At 49.4% G+C, this 19,120-nt stretch overlaps 1 pseudogene; it reads right to left on the reverse strand.

Moving 5' to 3' along the window:
- Positions 1-259: 259 nt before the first annotated feature.
- LOC136323610 (small ribosomal subunit protein eS1-like) lies at positions 260-1,942 on the reverse strand (annotated as a pseudogene).
- Between the last annotated feature and the right edge of the window lie 17,178 nt (positions 1,943-19,120).

A 19,120-nucleotide genomic window follows, 5' to 3' on the forward strand; every position in this document is an offset into this window, starting at 1 on the left:
TTTTTATTAGAAGTTTTTTTCTTTTTTAAATACTTTATTTATTTATTTTAGAAAGAAGAGAAAGAAGGGGGGATGGGGAGGAGCAGGAAGCATCAACTCCCATATGTGTCTTGACCAGGTAAGCTCAGAGTTCAAACCGGTGACCTCAACCTTCCAGGTCGATGCTTTATCCACTGCGCCACCACAGGTCAGGCACAAACAGGGTTTTTTTTACCATTAAATGTCTGAATTTTAAACAGTCTCAAACTGGCAGCTCACATCCATCAGCTCATTCAGCTTTGTCACCAGTAGTTTTTCCAGCACTGCTACCTTCACCATGAAGCTCCATGAGTTTTCCCAGTTCAAACCTGGGCTTCTTCAGCATTTTGCCTTTTCTAACCAAGACATCACGGAGCAGATAAACAGATTGGCAAGCCTTTTCTATGTCTTTTCCAGTGCTATCTGGAGTCAATTTACTATTTGTTTCTTCTTTTATAAGATTTTATTTATTGACTTTAAAGATTTTATTTATTGATTTTAGAGAGGAGAGAGAGAGAAGGGGGTTGGGAGCAGGAAGTATCAACTCATAGTAGTTGTTTCTTACATGTGCCTTGACCAGGCAAGCCTGGGTTTTGAACCGGCATCCTCAGCATTCCAGGTTGATGCCTTATCTACTGCACCACCACAGGTCAGGCTATTTATTAACTTTGAGGGGAGAAGAGAGAAGTTGGGGAGGAGCGGTAAACATCAACTCATAATTGCTTCTCGTATGTGCCTAGACCGGGTAAGCCCTGGGTTTTGAACCAGTGACTTCAGCATTCCAGGTCTATCCACTGCGCCCGCACAGGTCAGGCTTATTGACCATTTCTTTCAAGTTGTTTGTCTGCACCTCTCAGGTCATGATTTCTATCAACTTCTTCCAGATTTGGTGGAGCTGTTGATGCTGAGAATAAAAGGTCTTCTGAATCTGTTGTGTTTTTTTTTTAATTTTATTTTATTTATTCATTTTTAGAGAGGACAGAGAGGGAGAGAGACAGAGAGAGAGAGAAGGGGGGAGGAGCTGGAAGCATCAACTCCCATATGTGCCTTGACCAGGCAAGCCCAGGGTTTCGAACCGGCGACCTCCGCATTTCCAGGTCGACGCTTTATCCACTGCACCACCACAGGTCAGGCTGAATCTGTTGTGTTTTTTAGTAAAAGCAACACAGAATAGATGAAGCAAATAACCACTGGTTGTCTTGACATCAACATGATTTTTAGTTATGGTCTGCCATTTTTTTGATCATGAAGCACATTTTGTCAAGGGTAAGATCCATGCCATGGAAATTAGCCCAGCAGTTTTTGCCCTGAACATCCACAGTAGTTAGTTTGAACTTTCTAAAGGTATACTTCAACGATGATAACTTCATCCTTCTGCTGATCAGCTAGGCTCACTTCAAAAATAACCCTTGCCTGACCAGGCGGTGGCGCACTGGATAGAGCGTCGAACTGGGATGCCGAGGACCCAGGTTCAAGACCCCGAGGTGCCAGCTTGAACGTGGGCTCACCTGGTTTGAGCAAAAGCTCAACTTGGACCCAAGGTTGCTGGCTCGAGCAAGGGGTTATTCGGTCTGCTGAAGGCCCACAGTCAAGGCACATATGAGAAAGCAATCAATGAACAACTATGTGTCACAATGTGCAACAAAAAACTAATGATTGATGCTTCTCATCTCTCCATTCCTGTCTGTCTGTCCCTGTCTATCCCTCTCTCTGACTCTCTCTCTGTCTCAAAAACAAACCCTTGACACCATCAAATTTTGGTTCCTTGAGTTCTCATGACCAATGTTTTCCCAATGTTGTTTATATCGACCATAGCTGCTGCTTTCACACTATACCAATTTTCCTTAGAAAATGAGTTCATCTCTTTTTTCTTGGCTCCCTTTTTGCCGTCTTTTGTAAGACAATTGTTTTTGCCTGCTGCCATAGTGCTGCTCAGAGAGCCAAAAGGCAAAATAACAACTTTATTAAGATATAATTCTGAACACACAATACAATACACAGATGATGTATTATAGAATTGTACAACTAAAACCTCTATTTCGTTAACCAATGTCACTCCAATAAATTCAGTAATTTTTTTTTTAATTTTTAAATTTTTATTTATTCATTTTAGAAAGGAGAGAGGGGGCGGGGAGAGAAGGGGGGAGGAGCAGGAAGCATCAACTCTCATATGTGCCTTGACCAGGCAAGCTCAGGGTTTCAAACCGGCGACCTCAGCATTTCCAGGTCAATGCTTTATCCACTGCACCAACACAGGTCAGGCTAAATTCAATAATTTTTAAAGAGATATAATTCATTTAAACAATTCAATGGGGTTTTTTTTAGTATATTCATAAAGCTGTGTGACCATCACCACAATCAATGAACACTTCACCACCCCCCAAAAGAAACTTACCCCCAGGCCCCTCAGCCAAAACAAAATATCACCTCACCTAAGAAGCTTCTCCTAGGTACCCCATCCAAAGCTGCACCTCCTTTCCTCTCCTTTGCTTTATTTTTCTCTTTAGTATATATCATCATTTCACATGCTATATATGTTACACGTTTATTATGTTCACTGTCTACCTGCCTGCCCACATTCATATAAGCTCTCTGTCGGTGGGGCTTTATTTATATATAGTGCTACTCCCAGCACCTAGGACAGGACCAGGGGCATCCTGGTGTTCCATAAACAAATGTTGCATGAATGAATGAATGAACAGACTCAGTAATAAAAATACTGAATGAAGGATTTCAAAAGCGGCTGCGCAGGGGTCGTCAAACTTTTTATAAAAACCGCCCACTTTTGCAGTGCTGGTCAACCTGGTCCCTACCGCCCACTAGTGGGCGGTCCAGCTTTCATGGTGGGCCAATCGCAGCGCTGTTTGGTTGCGAGGTAGGGACCAGGTTGACCAGCACTGCAAAAGTGGGCGGTTTTTATAAAAAGTTTGAAGACCTCTGCAAGGTAGTGAAGACCCATCCTGGAGTCCAGCTCTTGGGTGACTGGATTTTTCTCTCTCCTTTTTCTCTTTTCCCTCTTGGTCTTCTTTTCTTTCCCGCCCTAGATGCATGTTCCACTCAGCCCTATGCCCTGGGCAATCCTCAACAGCAACTCCCTAACCCAGGGGTTGGGAAACTATGGCTCACGAGCCAGATGTAGCTCTTTTGATGGCTGCATCTGGCTTGCCGACAAATCTTTAATAAAGAAAATAACGTTAAAAATATAAAACATTATCATGTATTACAGTCCGTTCATTTCCTACCATTCATGTTCATGATTGCAGGTGGCTGAAGTCAATCACAGCTGTCCTCCAGGACAACACCAAATTTTTATTGGATAATGCGTAATGTACATGGGTCGTTGTATGGCTCTCATGGAATTACATTTTAAAATATGTGGCGTTCATGGCTCTTTCAGCCTTAAAAGCTTCCCGACCCCTGCCCTAACCTGTAGACTTGTTCCTCCCCCATCTCTTCCGCCTGCACTGCCCTGAGCAGCCCCTGGCTCCTCCTCACTTAGTTTTCACACTCAACCCTGGAGAACATCGAATGGGTGGTCCTTGGCCGGCTACTGGAAGAATAATCAATCTCACCACCTAAATCCTTTAGGAATAATGGTGCTCACCCACTTTGCATATAACTAGAGCCAGTCTCTGAGTCGAGTGCTTTAGACCAGCACTATCAGATAGACCTTTCTGCAATGATAGGAATGTTCTATTTCTGTCCTGTTCAGTACAGTAGTAATCACTAGGCAATATGAAGTTATTAAGCATTTGAAATGTGGCTGAAGAAACAAAATTTAAATTTTATTTAATTTAAATTAATTTAAATTTAAATAGTCACATGTGGCTAGTAGACTCAACCTCACCGGCTTCTGCCCACCCTCCATCCCTCCAGCTCACTGGGGACAGGTCTGCGTTATAGCCTGTTTAATGGCTGCTCCCTGAGAGCCACACTGTCAATTTCTCTACCTCCTGCAGGTCTTAGCTCACCCTTCCAAATGAGCCGACCCCAGCCTCCTACTTAAAATGGCAACTACCACCCCCAGGCTAAATCGCTTCTCCATGAACTTTTCCCCCATAGCACTCACTTCCTTCTAACATAAAAACAATTTATATACTAACATATTAAGTCTGTCTCTCCCAGCTAGAATATAAGTGGCTTGAAGGTAAAGATCTTTGAAATATCCCAGAGCCTGGCACATAGTAGGACTATCCATGAAAATATGTGGAATAAAGGAACAAACCAGCCCCAGATATTTCTGTCTTTGCAGCAGGAGGGCTCGGGTTCTAACTTGAGCCCCTTTTCTTCCCCAGTTCATTCCCTCAAAGCTATTTTCTTTCAAGTATCGTCTCTAGTCCCTTCCCCAAGTTCTCTCCCTAAAGGTGACCCTGGGCTGGCCAGGAGTTCCCTGTTCCTGAAGTGTCTAGCCCAGGCAGGGATGTGGGTTCCTTTATGTGCCCTAAGCTCTGATGCCATTTTACTAACACTCAGAGACCCTCCTCCGTGCAGGGAGGAGCCCTGGGTCTGCTCACAGGCTTAGGCGGGGTGGTCTCCTCCGGCCGCCTCCTGCGCAGGGCGTGCAGGATACAGGACCCGTTCCTCTTCCTCTGCCTGGTTATTCCTCCTGTCGGTGGAATCCTGGGCACTCTCCACCCCACCCCACTCTGGGTCTGCAGTGACATAAAGGCAAGTAGGTGGAATACTCCCCATCCCCTGACTCCCCAGCCCATGAGGAAAGTGACAGAGTTATGTCCTCTCGGTGGGATGCAGGGACAGGGGCTCTTCCTTGAAACTGGCAACTGGGGTTGCCCATGACTCCATTAGGAGGGATGGGAGTTAGCTAGCAGTAAGGACTTCCCAAAAGTTAAGGAATAAAGAAAAGGTATGAGGTCTCTTCCCCACTTAAGGGCTAAGAGAATTAAATTCATTCACTTTCTGCCCTGGCCAGTTAGCTCATCGTCTCAATATGGTTAGAGCATCGTCCCAATATGCCAAGGTTGCGGGTTCAATCCCCCCTCAGGGCACATATAGGAAGTGACCAATGAATTCACAACTAAATGGAACAACAAATGAATGCTTCTCATTTGCTTTCTCTCTAAAATCAATTAAATAAATAAATAAATAAATAATAAAAGAATACCTCTGACCCTGGCTGGATAGGTCGGTTGGTTAGAGCATCATCCTGAAGCACAGAGGTTGCCAGATTGATCCCTGGTCAGGACACATACAGGAACAGCTCGATATTCCTCTCTCTCTCTCTCTCTGCCCCTTCCTCTCTCACTAAAATCAAGCAATCAAACAAACAAACAAAAAGAATGTCTCTCTGTTTAAAAAAAAGTCACTCACCTTCCTGAATGCCTTGTCCTGTACATCTTCTTAAATGGTCCAGGTAACATGTACCAATGACTGCTGCTCAGCACTCCAGAGCTCACCCCTCTCCCACTTCTCTTCTGCTCCTCCTCACCCCCATTCCACCTCCTTCAGTCTGAGGCCTCTTGCTGGGCCCAAACAGAGGCCAGCTTCATAATATATATGCCAAGGAGTATTAAATCATGTCAAGAGGGAACAGCTGACCTCTGATATGTGCTCCAACCACCTTCTGGCATAAGGCGAGAGAAAACGCTAGGGCTCAGGCCAGTCCCAGCTCTGCTGGATCATAGCTGTGTGGTCCAGAGAAGTCTGTCAACCTTTCTGAGCCTCTGCTTTTTCATCTGTAAAATGGGGCTAACAGTATCTGCCCTACAGCACTGTACAATTTGGTAATGGCTCAGAGGAAGTTCCTAGCACAGGGTAGGCACTTGATAGTTTGTATTATTATAACTATTATTACTTAGGCTCCAGAAGGCCCTTTCTTTCATCCCCATGGATGAGAGGGGGCTTTTCCTCCTGTTGCTCTCCATCTGGGAATGTCATCTGGACCAGAGCAATGGTTTCCTTCCTGGCTTCCCTGCCTCCAGTCTCAACCTGCTCTAACTTGTATATCCTGTCACAATTCTTTTCCTAAAACTCAATCCAAATCCATCACTCCCTGCTGAAAATTCCTCCAAAATTCCCCACTGTGTACCAGGACACAGCAAGCCTATTGACTAGGAATTTGGGTTCTGGTCAGATAGCTTGGTTGGTTAAAGCATTGAACTGAGTTGCAGATGTTGCCAGTTCGACCTCCGATCAGGGCACATACAGGAACAGATCAATGTTTCTGTCTTTTCTCATTCTCTCTAAAATCAATCAATAAATAAATAAAAAAAAAAAGAGTCTGGGCTCTGGGGTCAGACATGGGTTTGATGCTCAGCTCTGTCACTTTCTAGTTGTCTTTTAGGCAAGTTCTTTACTATCCCTGAGCCTGTTTATTCATTTGAAAAATAGAGTAACAGTACCTTCTTTGTGTGATTATTGTAATGAAGAAACAAGGCAATAGTTCTACCTATTAGAATGACAACATAAAAAACGGTCCTAACTCCTGAGCACGGCAAGCAAGGCTGTCTATAGGAGTTCAACAACTCGATTTTTAGAGCAAGATTGCCAGAATGAAGCACCTGGCCTGCCCATCCAACCTGCCTCCCGCTGTCTTCCACACAAACCCCCATAATTTTGTGCAACACTCACTATCCCCTATGCTGAGACTATTTAAAATTTTTTTCCATTGATTTTTTTTGGGGGGGGGAGGCGTCAGCTCGCTGTTCCACTTAGTTCCATTTTAGTTGCATACTCATTGATGGTTTCTCACGTGCCCTGAATGGAGATCGTACCCACGACCTCAGCCTCCGGGAGGATGCTTTATCTACTGAACCACCCGGCCAGGGCATGCTGAGACTTCTTTTGGTGCCTTTGCACATGTTGCTCTCGCTGCCTACACTGCTTTCTTTCCTATCCCACCTGGTAGACTGCTACTCATCAGTTAAGACCTTATTCAAGCCTCTGTTTTCGGTGAAGCCCTCCCAGACAGACCCCAGAGTGAGGTGGATCATATATCCCGGTGTTCCACCATCCCAGCCTTTACCTCTGCTTAGCATCGGGTAAAAGCCACAGGCCCAGGCTGCCTGGGTTGGAACGCTACCTCAGCCACGCCTCCCTACCTGCCTCCCTACCTACTGGGTGACCTCAGGCAAGATACTTCCTCTGTCTGTGCCGCAGTTTCCTGATGTGGAAAGTGAGGTGAAATAATAGTATCTGTCTGAGAGGGGTGTGAGGAACTATGATAGGTAAGGGATTTATTTCCACATTTGGCACAGACAAATGCCCAGTAAGGGTAAGCTGCTATAATCATTATTCCAACATCTCTTCCTTCCAGTGCAGGGCTCAGTTTACATGTTTGCCTCCCCCGCCCCCCCCCCCCGCCCCAGGGGCTGGGGCTTATTCACAAGGCTGGCGCAGAGTGGACAGTTGATACTTCTAGACGGTCAGTCAGGAAGGTTCTCTTTTATCAAGAGCTTTTTCATTTGTCCCTTAGGATAATCCTATGAGCTGGTACTAATGTTCTTCCCATTTTACAGATGAGAAAATTGAGACCTGGAAGTAGATGCCTTAGGACCCTAGTAAGTAAGCAAGTAGCTGAGCCAACGTCTACCCTTAGGCCCAATCAACCCCCTTGACCCTCAATTTCCTCATCTATAAAAATGAGCCCACAGTTGTTCTTCCCCTCTCTCAGGTTTACTATGTGTATAGATGTAAATGTAAGAGGAACAAGGGGGTTGGAGTCTCCCTGATGAGCTAATGCTTTGTCTAAGAACAAGAACTATTCTAGAGGAGAAACTGGGGAGTAGCTGAGACTCAAACAGCCCCAAACCCCAATCAATTCACCCTCTCCCTAGGGTTTGTCTGGAGCCTGGGGCCAATTCAGCAACCTCCCCCCTTTCCTGGGCCCACTGCCAGCCCCTCCGCCCTTCCCCCCACCCATTGCCACTGGAAGACAATAGTGGGCAGGCCTGGCCTTTGTGAGAAGGGTCAGGCCAGTTAATCTTGGGCTGGGTTGAGGAGGAGCATGTAGGGGGACCAGGGGACTGGAGAGGGGGCTGCCTTGGGGGACAGACAACAGAGGGCTTGTGAGGGTCGGGAGGACGTTGGAGGCCAGGGGCCCGAGGAGTAAAAGCTTGAAACATGCTTTGGGGAGCGTTTCCTCTGAATGTAGATTTGAGCTCCTATTAAACTTGCCAAAAATTTGTGTTAGCTAATGGATTCTTAATTCTGTCTAAAATGAGAGTGGGAAAATTATGCCATTCATCTTGTATTGGTTTGAAATTACATCTGACACCTAATCGATCATACTGTGGAACATTAACTCTTTGGAAGAGACCCAACTTTTCCTCTCTCCCTCGCTTTCCAGAGCTCTCCAGTCCCCCCACCCCCTGACTCCTTCTTTTGTATTTCATTAACTAAGCAAAGCTCTGACTGTCTCTGGGGGCGAGGGGTGGGAATTAGGGAAAGGGTTCATTTGAAATGAAGGAGATAACCAGGACCCCCGATCTTTTGCCCAAGACCAGAACTCCTGCTTCAACCTTCAAGTGACCTCTCTCTTCCTGCTTTTTCCTATGCATTCTGTGATCTGGAAATGCATCAGGGTGTGGGGTGACCTCAGAGCCACCTTGGGGGCACCAGGGAGAGGCGGGGAGCCAGGCAAAGCTGAGCTAGCACCTGGGTCTGGGGCAGGGGCCTTGGCAGGGGGCTCACCTGCGACTTGCTTGGCAGATGGGTGAGGAGGAGGAGGGCAGATGACAATGGATTTGCCTCTGGGGAGTGTGATGAGCTCCGCCTGGAAACCCCAGCCCCAGACCTGCTTTTCCTGGAGGAGGACTTCCTGGCAGCTGACAGAACCCACTGGATGCAGACAGACCTGGGCCAGGATTCTGGCTTCACTCCTGACAAGCTGTGTGACCTTGGGCAAGTTACATAACACCTCTGAGTCTCAGTTTCCTTCTCTGTCAGAGTGGAATAGATAACAACACTGGCACAAGCCGGGTGGAAACTCAATGACAGAATCCAGGTAAAACTGGGACAGAGCCTGTCGCCTGGCACACAGTAGGTGCCTAAAAAAGATGAAGTCACTCCTTTCCCCACTTCTGCTGCTTCTCCCTCCCCTTATTCTCCCCTCACCTTCTTCTCTTTCACCTCCAACTCTTTGGCCCCTCTCTCAGAGCACATCTAGGGCTGAGAAACCACAAGGTCAAATCAGGCCACGAGGGCCAGTCACTGTCGCCTCCTAAAAGGAAACCTGCAGGAGGCCTGGGCCTCCCTAGTCTGTGGCAGCCCCTCCACTCACCCCCTTCCCTCCTGGAGCTCCTCTCGAAGGTGTGGGGGTCATCTCCTCCACTGAGAGCTCTCTCAGCAACCCCCACTCTGCCTGGAAGGTGGCGTCTCTCTTTTTTTTTTTTTTTTTGTATTTTTCTGAAGCTGGAAACGGGGAGGCAGTCAGACAGACTCCCGCATGCGCCCGACCAGGATCCACCCGGCACGCCCACCAGGGGGCAATGCTCTGCCCATCCGGGGCGTCGCTCTGTTGCTACCAGAGCCACTCTAGCACCTGAGGCAGAGGCCATAGAGCCATCCCCAGCGCCCGGGGCCATCTTTGCTCCAATGGAGCCTTGGCTGCGGGAGGGGAAGAGAGAGACAGAGAGGAAGGAGAGGGGGAGGGGTGGAGAAGCAGATGGGTGCTTCTCCTGTGTGCCATGGCCGGGAATCGAACCCGGGACTTCCGCACGCCAGGCCGACGCTCTACCACTGAGCCAACCGGCCAGGGCCAGGAAGGTGGTGTCTCTTGAGGAATAGGCAGTCTAGGAAGTGAGGTCAGGAGGGAGGGCATTCCAGCTGGGAGAGAGCCACTTGCTTTCATGCATGCAGCCTGTATTTTACAGGGGAAAGGGGGATTAGGCTGGGAGTGGGGGCTTGGTCCCTCAAGAGTAACGGAGAGCAAAGGGTACCAGGCGGGCGTGAGAGGGGAGGAGGCAGAGACCCCCTACCTCTATTCCCCAGGAGGCACAATGGCTTCTTCCTTAGGTTGGATTTGGGTACCATGAGAAGGTTCCAGGGCCCTCCAGTTTCATGTGAAGGGGGTTATCATGGAAGAAATGTGGCATGAATCTGGCCTCTGGCACAGGCCAGCATAGGGGGGAGGCTGAGGTGCCTCTTTCATGGAAATCTGGGCAGTCTCTGGACCCTCTAAGTCAGGGGTTGGGAACCTATGGCTCATAAGCCAGATGTGGCTCTTTTGATGGCTGCATCTGGCTCGCAGACAAATCTTTAATAAAAAAAAAATGTTAAAAATATAAAACAGCCTGACCTGTGGTGGCACAGTGGATAAAGCATCGACCTGGAAATGCTGAGGTCGCCGGTTCGAAACCCTGGGCTTGCCTGGTCAAGGCACATATGGGAGTTGATGCTTCCAGCTCCTCCCCCCTTCTCTCTCTCCCCTCTCTCCCTCTCTGTCTCTCTCCTCTCTAAAAATGAATAAATAAAACAAAAACAAAATTAAAAAATATATATATATAAAACATTCTCGGCCCTGGCCGGTTGGCTCAGCGGTAGAGCGTCAGCCTAGCGTGCGGAGGACCCGGGTTCGATTCCCGGCCAGGGCACACAGGAGAAGCGCCCATTTGCTTCTCCACCCCTCCGCCGCGCCTTCCTCTCTCTCTCTCTCTTCCCCTCCCGCAGCCAAGGCTCCATTGGAGCAAAGATGGCCCGGGCGCTGGGGATGGCTCTCTGGCCTCTACTTCAGGCGCTAGAGTGGCTCTGGTCGCAACATGGCGACGCCCAGGATGGGCAGAGCATCACCCCCTGGTGGGCAGAGCGTAGCCCCATGGTGGGCGTGCCGGGTGGATCCCGGTCGGGCGCATGCGGGAGTCTGTCTGACTGTCTCTGTTTCCAGCTTCAGAAAAATGAAAAAAAATTAAAAAAATATAAAACATTCTCATGTATTATAACCCACTCATTTCCTTTATTTATTTACAGAGACAGGGAGAGTCAGAGAGAGGGATAGACAGGGACAGACAGACAGGAATGGAGAGATGAGAAGCATCAATCATTAGTTTTTCATTGCATGTTGCAACACCTTAGTTGTTCATTATTGCTTTCTCATATGTGCCTTGACCGCGGGTCTTCAGCAGACCGAGTAACCCCTTGCTCGAGCCAGCAACCTTGGGTCTAAGCTGGTGAGCTTTTTGCTCAAACCAGATGAGCCCGCGCTCAAGCTGGCTACAATGGGGTCTTGAACCTGGGTCCTCTGCATCCCAGTCGGACGCTCTATCCACTGCGCCACCGCCTGGTCAGGCTCCACTCATTTCCTATCACTCATGTTCATGGTGCGGGTGGCTGGAGCCAATCACAGCTGTCCTTCGGGACATCAAATTTTTATTGGATAATGTGTAAGGTACACAGGTCGTTGTATGGCTCTCACGGAATTACATTTTAAAATATGTGACATTCATGGCTCTCTCAGCCAAAAAGGTTCCCGACCCCTGGTCTAAGTGTAGACTTTACTCTCCATAAGCACCCACAGTACCTGAATGAATGAATGAATGAATGTGCAGGTGAAGGGCAGAGGCTGGTCACACAAGGAGTCATTAGCTCCTATCAGGAATCTGCTCCAAGTGCAGGAAATAACCTAAATTGCCCCTGCCATGTTCTTGGGCCTTGGGGAAGAGCCCCAATGTGCTGAAAATAACGGGGAAAGGGCATCCATACCCTTACTTTACAGAGGAGGAGCCCGGAATTCAGAAAGAGGGTATACTGACCAGGAACATGGGGTGAGGAAGGGCGGCCGAGGACGCTAGCACCCGGCTCTCAATCCAGTGCTCTTCTCCGCCTGCATCATAAATCTGAAGGGACCTTATCCACTCCCAGCAGAGCCTGTGCTGTTTCTGGGGCAGGGCTGGAGTTTTGGGAGGGAGTGGGAAGAGCTGCTGAGAGAGGCTTTCCCTTAAGAGAGAAGAGCAGAGGGGGCTGGGGAGGTGTAACTCCCTTTCCCGCCCCAACACACAAACACACAGTGGCAGGAATTTTATTTCCAAATGTCCCTTCTCTAGAGAGCTCACTGTTTCCCAGGAGACACCTAGTGGAGAGGCCCCTTCCTGCCAGCCTCCCTGGCAGCCACTAGGCGGCTATGGCTCTCCTGCTTAGATATGCCACAGTGAGGGTCTCATGTGGCTTGTATTAATAGGAGGTGGAGCCCAGGCCTATAGGTGCTGATGGTGGAGCAGGCCAGCCAAGGGTGAGTGGGCAGTCAGGCCAGTGGGTAGACTGAGGAAACTGCTCACAGGACCACATTAATCAAGGGCATGGCATGCCTAGATACATGTACTGACCTGCCTTTGGCCACCAGAGCAAAAAATTCCTCCCTAAGCCTGACCAGGCGGTGGCGCAGTGGATAGAGCATCGGACTGGGATGCTAAGAAACCAGGTTCGAAGGCTCTGGCCGGTTGGCTCAGTGGTAGAGTATCGGCCTGGTGTGCGGGAGTCCCAAGTTCGATTCCCAGCCAGGGCACACAAGAGAAGAGCCCATCTGCTTCTCCACCCCTCCCCCTCTCCTTCCTCTCTGTCTCTCTCTTCCCCTCCCACAGCCAAGGCTCCATTGGAGCAAAAGTTTGCCTGGGCGCTGAGGATGGCTCTGTGGCCTCTGCCTCAGGCGCTAGAATGGCTCTGATTGTGGCAGAGCGACACCCCAAGATGGGCAGAGCATCGCCTCCTGGTGGACATGCCAGGTGGATCCCAGTCGGGCGCATGCAGGAGTCTGTCTGACTGCCTCCCGTTTCTGGCTTCGGAAAAATACAAAAAATACAAAAAAAAGAATCCAGGTTCGAGACCCCGAGGTTGCCAGCTTGAGCACGGGCTCATCTGGTTTGAGCAAAAGCTCACCAGCTTGGACCTAAGGTCGCTGGCTCGAGCAAGGGGTTACTCGGTTTGCTGAAGGCCCACAGTCAAGGCACATACAAGAAAGCAATCAATGAACAACTAAGGTGTCGCAATGTGCAACGAAAAACTGATTGATGCTTCTCATCTATCCGTTCTTGTCTGTCTGTCCCTATCCCTCTCTCTGATTCTGTTTCTGTAAAAAAATTCCTCCCTGACACTCCCCCTCCCCAAACTGGTAGTGTTTTTTATTGTTTTTACCTTGAATATAAAAGTAATGGAGGCCCTGGCCAATTGGCTCAGTGGTAGAGCGTTGTTGGCCCGACGTGTGGAAGTCCCAAGTTCAATTCCGGCCAGGGCACACAGAAGTGCCCATCTACTTCTCTACCTTTCCCCTTCTCCTTCTTCTCCATCTCTTCCCTTCCCGCAGCCAAGACTCCATTGGAGCAAAGTTGGCCCAGGTGCTGAGGATGGCTCCATGGCCTCCGCTTCAGGCGTTAGAATGGCTCCGGCGCAATGGAGCAACACCCAAGATGGGCAGAGCATCGCATCCTGGTGGGCATGCCGGTTGGATCCTGGTAGGGTGCATGCAGGAGTCTGTCTGACTGCCTCCCCACTTCTAACTTCGGAAAAATACAAAAGAAAAAGAAAGTAATGCATAATTGTAAAAATAGATAATTCTAATAAAACGGGATAAATAAAAGTTCCTGATTCAAATTTTATAATCTGTCTTTTTCCCCCGGGAAAGCAATTAGCCTCTGGCTGAAGAGTCCAGGGCAAGAGTCTGCTGTGTTCAGGAAAAAGGGGGAAAGCATCATAACCCTGTGGAATGTTCTAGAATCTGGAAGGTCCTCCTGCAGCAAATATCCTTATAGTGAAGAGGCTGATGTGAGTGTCTGTTTTCCCCGCAGAGGATCAGTGGCTTCAGAGTGCATTTCTTCCCACCCACTTTGTTGTTCCTGCACTGCCACCTCCTGGGTGCACCATGCTGCCCCAGTGTGGTCACTCAGGAAATAAGGGTTGGAAGAATAAATTAATGAGCTCACAGATGAAGAACCAGACCAAGAGATGGATACTTAGTTGCCTGAGTGGCCCATGTTCACAAAGATGATCACCATAGTCTGGAAAAACTGGCCTCAAATTCTCCACCTTTCCAAGGACTGACAGGACTTGAAGATTGGAATTAGTCAAAAGGGCCAAGCCTGTATAATTCCCCAGCTCTGGCCCTTGAACAGGAGAGGGTTGAGGCACTAGAGGGAGACTGTCAGGACAAGAGAGAGAGAGAGAGAGAGAGAGAGAGAGAGAGAGAAGGAAAGAGGTGGTGGAGGGCCTGATGTGAACTGAAAAATTAAATCCATGCCATACAGATGAGGTGGAGAGCAGTTTTGCCTCTCTACTCTGACAAGGAAGCAGCTCTGGCTGGAAGGTTTCATGTCATCTTCAAGTTAAAGGGATTTAAGCATATCGAGGAGACCTATCTCCTTCAAGGAGCGAGGAGGGGTCTACCCAACACAGCAATGGAGATGGAAGGCTGCTTCTCACCTCTCTTTATCCTTCTTGCCTGATAAACTTAGGTAGGGCCCTGCCATCAACATATTATTCCTTTTAGCCACTGACAACTGTCAGAGAGGTCTTAACCTCATTTTACAAATGAAAAAAACCAATGCTAAGAATGGTAAAGTCGCCTGACCAGGCGGTGGAGCAGTGGATGGAGCGTCAGACGGGGACATGGAGGACCCAGGTTTGAGACCCTGAGGTCGCCAGCTTGAGCACGGGCTCATCTGGTTTGAGCAAAGCTCACCAGCTTGAGCCCAAGGTCGCTGGCTGGAGCAAGGGGTTACTCGGTAGGTGGTAGCCCCCCGGTCATGGCACATATGAGAAAGCAATCAATGAACAACTAAGGAGCCGCAACAAAGAGTTGATGATTCTCATATATCTCCCTTCCTGTCTTTCTGTCCCTATCTGTCCCTCTCTCTGACTCTGTCTCTGTCACACACACACACACACACAAAGGTAAAGTCATTTACCCAGCTCAGAAACCAAGTGGTAGAACTAGGAAGGCGCTCTTATCCCAGGCCTGGCCCCTAGCTGCTCTTTCCACTGAGGTCTCACCTGAGTAGTTGGTTTCCTGGCAGGCCATGATTTTACAGCCAGACCACCCTGGGGTAGATTTCAGGACAGGTTCTCTAACTCACAGAGGCCTCTGGTCTTTTTTTTTTTTTTTAGCTAAAATCCTAGCTGTGTCCTGCTTTGTTTTGGTAGACCTTGTCCCTATTTCCCCTGAGAACTACTTAAGGCGACCTGGGAGATAAGGTGATAAAGTGTGTGTCCCCCCAGACCTTGGCCCACGTGATCAGTGCTCCTGGAAGATGTCACCTTTCCCATTTGGCCAAGGTTATTTCTCAGGAGTTCTCAGTCTGTCACTGTGCTCCCTCCGCACCCCAAACCCTTCATATCCTCCTGAGGATGGCCCAAAACCTTTGCAGAGGGCAGTCCCCTCGAGACAGAAACCCGCGGCATTTGTGGCCCAGGGCTGGCACCTTGGTCCCGAACTCCAAGCCCAAGACAGCTTCGCTGCTTCATGGCGCCCTCCCTGACCATCGGGCTTGGGGGGTGGGTGTTGGGGGCCAAGGTCTGGCCTGCCCGTCCTCCCTCCCTGCCCTGCCTGGCCGCCAGCAGCAGAGAACCGAGGGGCCAGCAGCCCGAGGAGCGGCTGGGGGCGAGGGCCCTGAAAGGGGCCCGCAGATGCCGCCTCTGCCCCCCTTCCTTGGCCGGGGCCCCCACGGTGTCGGGGAGCAGGAGGAATCAATCAGGATAATGAAGCCGCAGCCTGCCACGCACCGCGGGGGCACTGAGGAGTCGGGGCCGGTGCCAAGTCCGCCAGACGGTTCGGAGGAGCGGAGCCCGGCGCGGCCCGCCGGCGGAGGCTGCAGCGGCGGAAGCACGGAGCCGGTGCGCGAAGGCCGGACGCAGCTCCGCGCAGGCCCCTGGCAACCGCGCCTTGGCAACCGGGACGCCCGAGAGGAATCTTAAAGCTGCAGAGCATCCTTTCCTCGCCGCCGCCACCACCTGGAGCCCAGGGGAAAGGGCCGTACCCACAAGGGGTAATGGGAGTCAGGCTCTGTGCCTCACGGAACTTCGGGGTTCCAACTGATACCCTCACTTATTTATTTGTCAAATGTAGATTGAGCCTATGTGCCAAAGCACGGGCTAGAGACAATGGGGAGGAGATCGGGCGGTGATTAAAAAATGAACAAGGTCCTGCCAAGGAGTTCACAGTCTAGCGCGCAAGGCAAACTGGCTGAGGTGAGCAAAGCCCTGTTACTCAGGATAAAGGGGCTTCGGCTGGAGGGCTGAGGGGCTGTTATAAAATATTCCTGCAGCACATCCCTTGCTCCAGGCCTTGAGTTAGATGCTTGTTTCTTGAACTGTTATTATCCCAACAGCCCTGTGAGATGTGTATTATTATCATCGTTATCAATCCCATTTTAAAGATGAAGAATTAGAGGCCCAGAGAGGTGAAGTAACTTAGCCAAAATCTCGTTTTATGTTTTGACAGTCTTGGACAATCTCTCTGGCTAGCTTTCATTACAGCATGTCTAGAAGGTTAGACCTGAGTGAGGACTTGCTAATACAAGCTGTATAAGTGAGGAGAAAGGGTAGCTAAAGGAAGAGATGCCTAATTTCTCCCTCTGCTACCAACTACCCTACCCCATGTGCCCTGTCCTGCAGGCCTCTATACAGGCAGAGGGGTAGAAGAGGCGACCTCCAGAGATCCCTCTGGTTCTGTGATTTGATCTCTTCTGCCTGAAGTGCAGGCACTGTGCCACCCTTCTGGGCAGCAGTAGTTGGCATGGGGATGCAAACTGGGGGAGATTCCAGGCTTCTTAAACAAGGGTCAGGGGTGGTGGGGAGGATTAGGGGGGTAGCAAGAGGGCTTTGGCAAAAGAAAGCCTGAGTCAATATCATTAGGAAGACTGGGCTTCGTCTTTTTTTCTCTTGTCCATCTCTCTTTCTGTTTCTGCACACTCATTCAGGTAAGAAATTTGTGCCAGAACCAGGGGTAGGCTTGGAGGCTATTGGTGAGGCAAAAATTATGATGGCTTTGGAGCCAAGCTCATCTGGTTTCAAATCCTGGCTGTCACTTATCAGCTATGTTAGCTTGAACAGGTGACTCAATCTCCCTGGGCCTTATTCAGTTTCCTCATCTGTAGAGGCATTATTATCTACCTTCAGGATTACTGGGAAACTTAAATGCAGTGAGAAAAATGTATGTATGGTGTCTGGCACATGGTAGATGCTTAACAAATTTAAAGATGCCTTTGCTTATTTTTTTTTATTATTTGTTTTAAGTGAGGAGAGGAGATAGTGAGACAGACTTCTGCATACACCCTGGCTGGGATCCACCCGTTAACCCCATCTGGGGCTGATGCTCAAGTACTGAGCTATTTTTAGTGCCTCAGGCTGATGCCTGGGCCATGTTCAAACCAATCGAGCCACTGGCTGTGGGAAGGGAAAGATGGGAAGCGAGGGGTTGCGGGGGGGGGGGGGAGGGAAGCAGATGGTTGCTTCTCCTGACCGGAGATAGAACCTGGGATATGCATATGCCAGGTTGATGCTCTATCCACTAAGCCACCGGCCAGGGCTGCCTTTGCTTATTTTAGTAGTCTAATGATGGCTCCCAAAGATATGACCACAGGCTAATCCTCAGAACTGTGACTGTTACCTTATCTGTCTTTGCAGATGTGATTAAGCTAAGAATATATGTATATGTATATACATATACATACATATATATATATATATATTTTTTTTTCCTTAGTGAGCTAGAGAGAGACAGAAGGGAGAGAGATGAGAAGCATGAACTCATACTCTAGTTGTTCACTGATTACTTCTCATACATGCCTTGACCGGGGTGAGAGTGGGGGAATTCAAACCAAGCCATTGACCTTTAGGCTCAAGACAGTGACTATGGGATCATGCCAATGATCCCATGTTCATGCCGGTGACTGCACACTCAGGCTGGCAACCTTGGGGTTTCAAACCTGGGTCCTCAATATCCCAGATCAATACTCTATCCATTGAGCCACCACTGGTTAGGCAAAGCTAAGAATCTTGAGATGGGGAGATTACCCTGCCTGGATCAGCTGAATGTGTTTAAAGTGTCTTTGTAAGAGAGAGGCATAGGGAGATTATAAACACACAGAAGAGTAGAAGTTGTGAAAAGACAGAAACTGGAGTGATATGGCTACAAGCAAAGGAATGCCGGCAGCCACTAGAAGTTGAAGGAATAGATTCTCCCTTAGAGCCTCCAGAGAGAGCATACAGAGTCCTGCTGACATCTTGATTTTCGCACAGTAAAACTGACGCTGAACTGCCGGCCTCCAGAAATGTGAGAGAATACCTTTGTTGTTTTAAGCCACCAAGGTTGTGGTAATTTATTACAACAGCCTTGGGAAAGGAATACATTTCATTGGAGGTTCTGTCTTGAACAAAACCTAGTACCTGCCCTTAAGGTGTTTAGTGTAGTGGGAAATAAAGGAAAGGAAACAATATATAGGGATGCCCAGAAGGTGGAAGGGTAAGGCACATAAAGCTGTTGAGTTAGAGGAGTTAGCCAGCTAAGGGACTAAAGCAAGGGCATTGCAAGCAGAGGAAACAGTGCGGGTAAAGGCACAGAGTAGGAGAGAACACTGCCTTCAGGAAACTGCTCACACATTTGGGATGGCAGGTGCATGGAGATGGGGGTGGGGGGGGTATCATGACAGAAATGCTGAGATGGGCAGCAGGGGCAAGAGAGCCAAGTAGCTTTCACTCCAGAATGGAATCAATCCCTCCACCCTATGCTGGCACTGGGCCCTGATCAGAGAACCCCAGACTGTCAGTACTGGACAGAAGCCTTGGAATCCCTCCAGTCCAGTCTCGCCCTCTCACACACAGGGAAATTGAGGCCTATAAAAAGTGAGTCCAGCCCTGGCCGGTTGGCTCAGCGGTAGAGCGTCGGCCTAGCGTGCGGAGGACCCGGGTTCGATTCCCGGCCAGGGCATACAGGAGAGGCGCCCATTTGCCTCTCCACCCCTCCGCCGCGCTTTCCTCTCTGTCTCTCTCTTCCCCTCCCGCAGCCAAGGCTCCATTGGAGCAAAGATGGCCCGGGCGCTGGGGATGGCTCTGTGGCCTCTGCCTCAGGCGCTAGAGTGGCTCTGGTCGCAACATGGCGACGCCCAGGATGGGCAGAGCATCGCCCCCTGGTGAGCAGAGCTTCACCCCTGGTGGGCGTGCCGGG

The sequence above is a fragment of the Saccopteryx bilineata genome, chromosome 2 (assembly GCF_036850765.1).
Source record: "Saccopteryx bilineata isolate mSacBil1 chromosome 2, mSacBil1_pri_phased_curated, whole genome shotgun sequence".
Taxonomy (NCBI): domain Eukaryota; kingdom Metazoa; phylum Chordata; class Mammalia; order Chiroptera; family Emballonuridae; genus Saccopteryx; species Saccopteryx bilineata.